Here is a 10,382-nt window from a genome sequence, read left to right on the forward strand (position 1 = left end):
ATGGATAGAACTAGACAATATCATCCTGAGTGAAGTAACCCAATCACAAAAGAACACACATGATATGCACTCACTGATAAGTGGATATTAGCCCAGAAGCTTGGAATACCCAAGATACAATTCACAGACCACATGAAGCACAAGAAGAAGGAAGACCAAAGTGTGGATACTTTGATTCTTCTTAGAAGAAGGAACAAAATACCGATGGGAGGAGATACAGAGACAAAATGTACAGCAGAGACTGAAGGAAAGGCCATCTAGAGACTGCCCGACCTGGGGATCCATCCCATATAGAGTTACCAAACCCAGATACTATTGTGGATACCAACAAGTACTTGCTGATAGGAGCCTGATATAGCTGTCTCCTGAGAGGCTTTGCCAGTACCTCACAAATACAGAGGTGTATGCTTTCAGCCAACCATTGGACTGAGCACAGGGTCCCCAATGGAGGAGCCAGAGAAAGGACCCAAGGAGCTGAAGGGGTTTGCAGCCTCATAGGAGGAACAACAATATGAACCATCCAGTACCCACCAGAGTTCCCAGAGACTAAACCACCAACCAAAGAGTACACATGGAGGGACCCATGGCTCCAGCCGCATATGTAGCCGAGGATGGCCTTGTCAGTCATCAATGGGAGGAGGGGCCCTTGGTCCTGTGAAGGCTCAATGCCCCAGTGTGGGGGAATGCCAGGGCCAGGAAGCAGGAGTGGGTGGGTTAGTGAGCAGGGGGAAGGGGGAAGGGAAGGAGGAGGGGATGGGGGAAGGTTGTTTTTGGAGGGGAAACCAGGAAAAGGGGATAATATTTGAAATGTAAGTAAAGAAAATAACTTTTAAAAAAATACAGGAAAAAAAAAGCTTCCAGGGAGATTTTTTTAAAAAAGGAAAAATCTCTTGGGACCCTCTCATAAAAATTTGCTTCACAGACTCCCCTTTGCTATGGCAAAGATTTTCTCAGAACAGTGTTGGAGTCTGAAGCTTTTCCAGGTCTCGTCTCTCCTCGCTATCTCACAGGTACTGACCTGTGCTTTGGTCTGAGCCTTCTCCCACCTGCTTCTGATCTTTACCCCTTTATTCTCTCTCTCTCTCTCTCTCTCTCTCTCTCTCTCTCTCTCTCTCCTCTCTCTCTATTTTATTTATTTAATGTATGTAAGTACACGGTAGCTGTCTTCAGACACACCAGAAGAGGGCGCCAGAACTTGTTTTCTCCTAGACTTATATCCTTTCTCGTCTCAGGTTCTTGACCACCCTAGCAGGTTCAGACATGAGTTCCATCTCACGGACTGGGCCTTGAATCTACTCAGAGAGTGACTGGTTACCCCCACTATGTTTGTGCCACTATTGCTCCAGCATAGCTCACCAGCAGATCACTATTGTTGTCTGTAGGGTTTACATTTAGGTTGATGATAACCTTTCTCCTCTGGAAGCAGAGAGTATCTTCCAGTACCCTGAACACTACTCAATAGAGATGAGGCCTCTAGGCAGGCACCAGATAGACTTCTCCATGTTCAATGAGCTAAGTATGTGCTGTGTTCACCAATAGAGCCTTACCATCAGTTTTTGAGGTACTGGAAATTGCCCAAGGTGTTTGAACATTTCCATGAGGCCCTTTAGCCAACAGTTCAAGATGTAACCCGCTCCTGGCACTGGAGATTTTACTTGGTGGCAGGGGATGTCTGTCTATTTCAGGCTTTGTCTAGCCTGTTTGGTGACTCCATTTAGATTCTGTTCAGATGTGTGTATATTTTAGGGAACTTCTACAGTAGCAAGTTTCCATATGGTACCTCAAATGACCCAAGATAAAGAAACCTTATTTCTCAACTCAGCAATGCTAGAACTCCAGGATTCTCTCCAGTTTGTATACATTTTCCTTCAAAGCTGGCTCTTTCCCAAATATTTCTTTCTGAAGTACAGGATCCTTTGTATACATGCAGCTAATGACAACTAGCTCTCATTTTCACCCCTTTGCCTAGACATCTACACGAATTCAAATGCATTTTTGGTATATATTCTAATTTTCAGGTTTGATACTTTTATAAAATATTTCTTCCCTCCCTGCAAAACCGTAGACTGCAGGGAGGGAACCATTTTTGTTTCTAATGTCTATCACAGTTGTGTGTGTGTGTGTGTGTGTGTGTGTGTGTGTGTGTGTGTGTGTGTGTGCGTGCGCGTGCCCGCGCCCATGAGACTCAAAACCGAAGCCGTTTTTTGTTTGTTTTTTGCTTTTCTTGTATCTGACTCAGATAATTGTTATCATTTTCTCATACCAATAAGGAACCAATGTCTTATACCAAAAGCTATTCTCCCAAAATGCCATGTAGAAAATATCCAAAACTGTAGTGGCTTAAAATAACAGTAATATATTCTCAGTGACCTGTGAATTGGCTGAGTGTTGGCAGCTGTAGGCTGTGCTTAGCTGGGCTCCGATTCAGGCTTAGCTTGGCTAGGACGAACTGGCTTTATTTCACATGCTATTTATCTTCCTCTTTGGACTACCAGCATGTTCTTCTGTTCTGATGGCATAAATAGAAGAGAATTGCCCCAAGCACACATGTGCTTTTCAAGCCTCTGCTTGCAATCTGTCTGCCATCATCACAATGATAAGACAACAGTCAGGCCTAGAATGAGGAGCAGGGAAGCCTTTTCACGGAACTACGTACCAGGGGGTAGAGAGTAAATATATATTTTTAAGATATTACTTTGGGTGGGGGGTGTATAAATGGCTCAGCAGTTAAGAGCATTGGATGCTCTTCCAGAAGACCCAGATTTGGTTTCTAGTACCCACATGATAGCTTACAATAATTTATTCCAGCTCTAGAGGATCCAATACCCTCTACTTCTGGCCTCTGTATGTACCAAGCACACATGCAGTGCACATATATGTAAGCAAAACACTGATTCACAGAAAATACATTTTTAAGTTTCTTAAAAGACTTTATGTATCTCTCTCTCTCTTTCTTTCTCTCTGTGTGTGTGTGTGTGTGTGTGTGTGTGTGTGTGTGTGTGTCTCTGTGTGTGTGTCTGTGTGTCTGCTTGTATGAATGTGCAGGTACCCACAGAAGCCAGAAGAGGAAGCCGGATCTCCTGGAGTAAGAGTTACAGTAGTTGTGAGCCACCAGTGTTGGTGCTGGGAACAGAACTCCTCATCCTCCGCAAGGACAGCAAGCCCTACTGTGTGAGGACAGCAAGCCCTACTGTGTGAGAGCAGCAAGCCCTACTGTGTGAGGACAGCAAGCCCTACTGTGTGAGAGCAGCAAGCCCTACTGTGTGAGGACAGCAAGCCCTCCTGTGTGAGGGCAGCAAGCCCTCCTGTGTGAGCGCAGCAAGCCCTCCTGTGTGAGCGCAGCAAGCCCTACTGTGTGAGAAGCCATCTCTTCGTCCTCTGAGGAGTAAGTACTGTGAGCAACATTCTAACCTATCACATATATTATTGTGGAATTTTAGGACCACCAGACTGGTATACATAAGAACCCACAGAGACTGATAGCATGGATAAGACCTGAACAGGTTCAAATGGGTTCAAAATCCCAGCAGTGAGAAACAGTAGTCCTGTGCTAAGGACTGGAAATCGGGTGGCAGAACCTCGCATGAGCAACATCAGATGTTGGAGACAGTGGAATGTTCCCCACATCTTGAATAAAGTGCTGTCATACCTAGAATCCTGTATCCCCATCTAAACCAGCAGCCAATTAAGGCTAGACTAAAGACACTTGACTCACACAGTCCCATTTAACTTACTCTGTAGGCATCTTTTCTCAGGAAATTACTAAAGAATAAAAAATAAATAAATAAAAAGAAAGACTAAACCAAACCAAACCAAACCAAACCAAACCAAACAAAAAACAGAAAAAACAAAATAGGAAGATTGGAAGTAGAAAAAAGGAAGATTGGAAGCAGAAAGTCTGTCATAAAGAGAGGAAGGAGATTTCCCAGCCGATGGTACCTGGAAGCTCCCCATTGTTGCAACAGGCACACAGATGGGTATGGGTGACCCCACACTCACTGCAATGTGAGGTACGTGTGTGTGTGTGTATGTGTGTGTGTGTATGCTATTGTAGAAAGTAGAAACACTCAAGTATAGGTATGACACATTTTTTACAATAAATTAATTCCCAGAAAATACAAGTCATATTGTCCTTGTGCAACACTATGTTCATCTGTACACAGTTTGGTTTTTTTTGTTGTTGTTGTTTTGTTTTGTTTTGTTTTTTGAGACAGAGCTTCTCTATGTAGCCTTGGCTGTCCTGGAACTATCTCTGTAGACCAGGCTGGCCTTGAACTGCCTGCCTCTGGCTTCTGAGTGCTAAAATTAAAGTTCTGTACCACCACCACCTGGCTATGTACATGTACATGGTATTTCATATCACAGTGCTCACAAAACTGTACTATAACTACATTGGAGCAATAGGAATAAGAAAGAGAAATCTTTAATTACTACAACAGAAATGCCCAATGTAAATGGAAAAGGCTGTCTAGTATTGCTTATCTATTACTTACCAATGTGGAAGAAAGGTATTGACTCCAGAGAGTGGAAAACATGGGGACTAAAACTTGTTGTAACTCTTTTCATCAACACTACACTTTTCTGTCAAAATACGTACATGTTATCCTAATAAATGATCACGGCCTGTATATGGGTAATACATTATGCCTGATTAACATCTCCCTGAGAACAAATCCCATCCATTTTATCATTTATGGAATGAACACACACTTCCTTCTAGGCATCAACAAACTATTAGTTAGGAAAAGGAGAAAGAAAACTTCTCCATGACAAAAGCAAGCTAAAAGTGCTCGTGACCAGCAAGCCAGCCCCACAGAGCATGCTGGCAGGAGTCCTCAGGAGCAAAAGAAAGAAAAAACACACACCTACAAAGGTAAGGGGGAACAATTAGCAAAGACAAGACAACTGCTAAACAAAGATAACTAAGAAACTACCTCAAACTACATAAAGCAGCCCCTTCCACAGCCTCTTGAAGAAACTGAGTGTCTTAGTTAGGGTTTTGCTGCTGTGAACAGACACCATGACCAAGGCAAGTCTTACAAAAACATTTAATTGGTGCTGGCTTACAGGCTCAGAAGTTCAGTCCATTATCATCAAGGTGAGAGCATGGCAGTATCCAGGCAGGCATGGCGCAAGCAGATCTGAGAGTTCTATGTCTTCACTCAAAGGCTGCTAGTGGAAGACTGACTTCCAGGCAACTAGGGTGAGGATCTTAGACCCACACCCACAGTGACATACCTATTCCAACAAGGCCACACCTCCAGATGGGGCCACTCCCTGGTCTAAGGATATACAAACCATCACACTGAGACAATTAGAGGAAGGAAACACCATCCTTATCTTTCACCCTGGACAAAACCCAACTCCGAAAGGATCAAAGATCCAAGACTCTGAACGTGCAAGAGAAATAGGGTTTCGCTCTTGAGATATAGGCATAGGTAAGGACTTTCTGAATATGACTCCAGTCACTCTCGCGAAATTAAAAAGCAGAATTCTGTCTTAGTTTGCTTTTTATTGCTTTGATCAAGATCATGACCATAACAACCCAGGAACTGAGGTTCATTTCACCTCATAGCTTACTCTCCTTCATGAGGAGAACTCTGAGCAGGAATTCGGAGCAGAAAACTGGAGGCAGGAACAGAAGCCATGGTTATGGCCTGCTTACAGCCTGGCTTTTCCCAGCTTGCTCACCCTGCAGGGCCATCTACCCAGAGAAGGCAACGCCCACAGTGGGCGGGGCCTTCCCACATCAGTCATTAATCGAGAAAATGCCCCATGGACTTGTCTACAGGCCAGTCTGACGGAGGCAGTTCCTCCATGATTCCCTCTTCTAAGGTACGCCTAGGTGTGTGTGGTGTCAAGTTGATAAAAAAAAAAAACCAACCAGCACAGCTTCCAGTCAGTAAATGAAACTGTCAATCAAATGAGAAGGCAGTTTAGAGAATGGAGAAAACATTTTTGCCAGATACACATCTGGCAGAAGATTAGTATGCAAAATATACATAAAAATATTATCGTAAAACCCCCCAACAACCTAATAAATTATGGTATATCCGACTGAATTGCAAGCCCCCAAAAGATCACAAATGATAATAAGCACTTTTAAATGTGCTAAACATCCTGAAAAAAAAACATTTTTTTAAAAAAATCACTTTGGGATTTATAATTAACCCAGTAGGAATGGCTAGTAATCAACAGAATGATGATGGTAATGGTGTGGGGAAAGGGGAGTTGCTCATGGTTGATGCAGGCACAAACTAATGGAGCCACTATGGAAATGAGTATGGAGGTTCTTCAAAAAACTAAAGTTAGAACTTCCCTATGAGCCAGCTGTGACAAACACTTCCAGGCATTTATACAAAGAACTCATCAAAGGTACCTGCGTGCCCATCTCATATATGGCTCTTATCGCATAGTGAGGGAATAGAGCTAGCCCAAATGTCAATGAATGGATAATAAAAATGTAATATATACACACAATAGAATTCTATTTGCTTATAAAGAAAATAAAATCATAAAATTTGAAAGAAGATGGGTTGAACTGGAAAATGGCACTAAGTGACTAAGTGAGGTAGCCAGGCCCAGAAAGATGTTTAAACACCACATGTCCTTCCTCACAGGCAGCCTTGAGCATTGACATTTTAGAGTATTGTGTTTAGTTTTGAGTTCTGGTAAGGCCAGAAAAGATGAGAAGGGCCATTTGGAGGAGTGGGGCATGAAAAGAAACCTTAAGGGATGGGGGATTTGTAGAAGACATTTGGCAGGAGAGTAGAGAAGGCTCTAAGCAAGGAGGGCTGGGGAGGTAGGGGGAGATGAGGGAAATGATGGGCAGTTAAGGCAGGGTGTGTATACAAGCCATATGAAAGCCTACTACTTTATTGCAAATTTATTAAACAATATTATCTAAAAACAAAAGCTTTAAATGGAAGTACCCTCCATGGTAGATAATGCTCTTCCCAGAAGTAATAGGCTAACAAACAAAAAATCCTAGTGCAAGATGTAGGAGATCTTCATTCAAGTCATCGATTAGGGAGGTCCCAGAGATACCCCCAAAAGAATATAGGCTTTTGCCTTTGCTCTTGGTTGCCCACCAGAACCTGATGGCAAGGCCCTATTACTAAAGATGCCAAAGACATTGGTCACAGGACATGGAGCTATCACATTGGAGCTGAGCTGGAGGCCCCCCTCCCTACTGGATAGCTTTCATAGTGTCAGAGGGTGCTATGCAAACTTTAGGGGAAGGAAATGATAAATAGTCTCACCCAGATGTGAATTCCGAGAGCTACAGTTATGAACTACCACACAGAAAATGCTGTTTAATGCAACTGTGACAATGACTGTTGTGTGGGTAACCAACCACTTTCCGATTGGAACTGAGACCAGCTCTACAGGAGAGAACGTATACATGGTTCTATGAGCCCTGTCCAAAGTCTGTGTTTTGGAAGGTCACAGACCTATGGAGGAAATCTAGGACTACTGTTTTGCTAAAGGATCACATTATCAAACTTTCCTTTTTGTTTTGTTTTGTTTTTGTTGTTTTGTTTTTCGAGACAGGGTTTTTCTGTGTAGCCCTGGCTGTCCTGGAACTCACTCTGTAGACCAGGCTGACCTCGAACTCAGAAATCTGCCTGCCTCTGCCTCCCAAGTGCTGGGATTAAAGGCGTGTGTGCGCCACCACTGCCTGGCTATCAATCTGTCTTTTAAAGCTTCTTTTTTATAGGTTTTATAGGTTCCATAGGTTAGTGCTCTATCCAACAATGTCAGAAAGCTTCTTAGTGCCCTGAGTAGTGGTTAAGGCTGACCAGAACTGACCACAGTGCTGTGAACAAGTAATGGGGATGTGCCCCACCCCCAATAGGATACATCCTATACCACCACCACCAAGGCTCAACAGACATCCCTGGAGAGGGAACAGAATGAATGCAAGAGCCAGAGAATGGGAAGGTGTGCAGCAAGAAAATGTCTTCTGGAGATGGCGTAGCCATTATACTCATGAAGTCACTGAAGCTTCAGACATCTGCACAATATCTGCAGATGATTGGGCCCATCAGCATTCTATTGTGAATGAAGAGGGGTCGATGCCCACTCTCCTAGAGAAACTACTAGCAACCAGTAGTTGTTGGGAGGGAGGAGGTGACCATTTTCTTCAGTGGTGTAGTCACTGTTAATTTGGCCATATTCTACTGAGTAACCTCCTGCTCACACTTGGGCAAATAACAAATTAACCTCAGTGGACCACACAGCATGGAAGAAGACTTGAAAATATAAGGAGCACTTGCTGAAACGAAGAGCTTTAGTGAAAGAAAAAGGGAGTGAGCAAGAAAGATGGGAGGAAGTGAAAACAACTAAAATTTGTAATGTACACTATGGAACTGTCAGAAAGACTTAGATGTAGTTTTGAATGAGCAAGGTGGTAACCACTGCAATCCCGGGGATGGAGAGGAAGAAGCAGGCAGAACCCTGACACTCACTGGTCGGCTAGACAGACAGACAGACGGACAGCCTTGCTCAGTAAGTTCTAGACCAGTGAGAGGGCTTACCAATAAAATGGTGGACAACACTTGAGGGATGATGTCTGAGGTTATCCTCTGATCACAATGCACACACAAACACATACACACACATACAAACACACACACACACAAATACATACACATACATACAAACAAACACACACACAAACACATACACACACATACAAACAAACACAAATACATACACATACATACAAACACACACAAACATATACACACATTCACAAAGAGAGAAACAAAATACTGTCTCTACGTGCCACAGGATGATGTAGAGCACAAGCTCTAGGGACCCTCCCACCTCAGCCTCCTGAGGGTGATTTCAATCACGTCTACCACGCTTCCCTCTGTGTTTGTATATCAGCTTTGTAGCTAACGTCTAAAGAGGGAAATTCACTTTTTCATGAGCTGGTGCAGTTTAAACATTAGCTTCTACTAACGTAATTTTATAATGGGCTACAACTTGCTTCCCACTAACTTCCCTCTCAGACAGAGCCACATTTCAGCAGAGCCTTTGCAGACAGCCTTGTCTCTCTCAGATTTTCTTCTCCCCTGTGTTAATTAATTATTAATCATGTATTGCTTGGACCAACCTGTTCCCTTTCCCAAGCACATTCCAATTCAACAAAACACCCCTCTGAAAGCAGTTCCCCTAAATAACTCTACACCGATGAGGCCCCAGAGACCCACATAGGCTCCGATCAGCCTAGAGCACAGTCCCCCACTCTCCCCCTGTGCTCCAAACTACAAAAACAACTGAGTCCCAGTGTAAAAACAAGAGCAAGATGGGAAAGATCTGGCAAACACAAGCAAGGTCATGGAAGAGTCTCGTTAGGAAAGCATTCTAAAACAATTCAATTTCAAAGCAATATTTTTCTGGTTTCCCAGGACTGAGATGGAAAACAGTGAGCAGTCTCTGCTGATGGAAATGCAGCAGCCAAACATTCAGTAGAAGGTGGATGACGTTATGCCAATTCGGTTACTGTGAAATACCCGTCAGTATCGTGAGGGCTCCCGTCAAGATCACAGACCGTACCCCACAGTTGAAAGAAAGGAATGCTATTCCAACAGGAGGAGAACAGAACTAAAATAAAACCCTGAGGATCAGCAGCACCAATTTCCAGCAAATTACCAAGAAACGGGAGGATACAGCTCCCTCCAGTGTGCACAGCCAGACCTGCCTAGTGCCTGGCCCTGACCCTCAGCCCTCCTCTGGCAAACAGGAACCTGAGCAAATAAACCAACTGGGGAGGGGGAAAAATCCATTTCCAAGCTAGGCTATGTGATCACTCATTCAAGCTGTGAAGAGAATAGTGAGAAAAATGTTCCTGTCTTATGGTGCCCATCCTGGCTACCCACAAGGCATGCCTGAAATTCTAGATGCCTCTGGCACCTTGGTGGGGGTCCCCTAAAGGCTTACTGAAGGGAAGATAAGATTTATTATTTTACTCTTCTATGGTTCTGTTTGAAGTTTCCAATAATAACATGTCTTGGAAAAGCCTTACACAGTTTTAACTTTAGCAGCAGTAAATACTGGTGATACCTTTCCAACAATTATGTGTCTTTTTTTCCCCATACCAAGATGTATTTTAAACCAGGAGGTACTGTCAACAGTAAAGTAGCATGGAAATACTGGTAATCTTATTTTGTGAACAGATTAGATCACATAACAGGTTTCAGCTTGAATAATTGAACAAAGGAATAAACTATTTGAAATGTTTTTACACTGCAAATTATTAGCAAATAAAATTACCCTTAAGTTAATGTCTGGCTAATGTCAAGGATGTTAAGTTTAGGATTCTTAGACCTGGTTTCTACTTTAGTTCACTGTGAAGTGTGTGTGAGAGGGAG

General features: G+C 43.2%; 1 long non-coding RNA gene across 1 annotated transcript in view; it reads left to right on the plus strand.

Annotated features, from left to right (window-relative positions):
- The window catches only part of LOC110308559, a 15,670-nt gene extending 5,765 nt beyond the window's left edge, over positions 1 to 9,905 (plus strand). The window contains exons 2-3 of the long non-coding RNA XR_002379574.1: positions 3,046 to 3,385; positions 9,420 to 9,905. This is a non-coding gene — a long non-coding RNA (uncharacterized LOC110308559). The remainder of the gene's footprint in view (positions 1 to 3,045; positions 3,386 to 9,419) is intronic.
- Positions 9,906 to 10,382: the final 477 nt, after the last annotated feature.

This window comes from Mus caroli, chromosome 13 (assembly GCF_900094665.2).
Source record: "Mus caroli chromosome 13, CAROLI_EIJ_v1.1, whole genome shotgun sequence".
NCBI classification, from domain to species: Eukaryota; Metazoa; Chordata; class Mammalia; order Rodentia; family Muridae; genus Mus; species Mus caroli.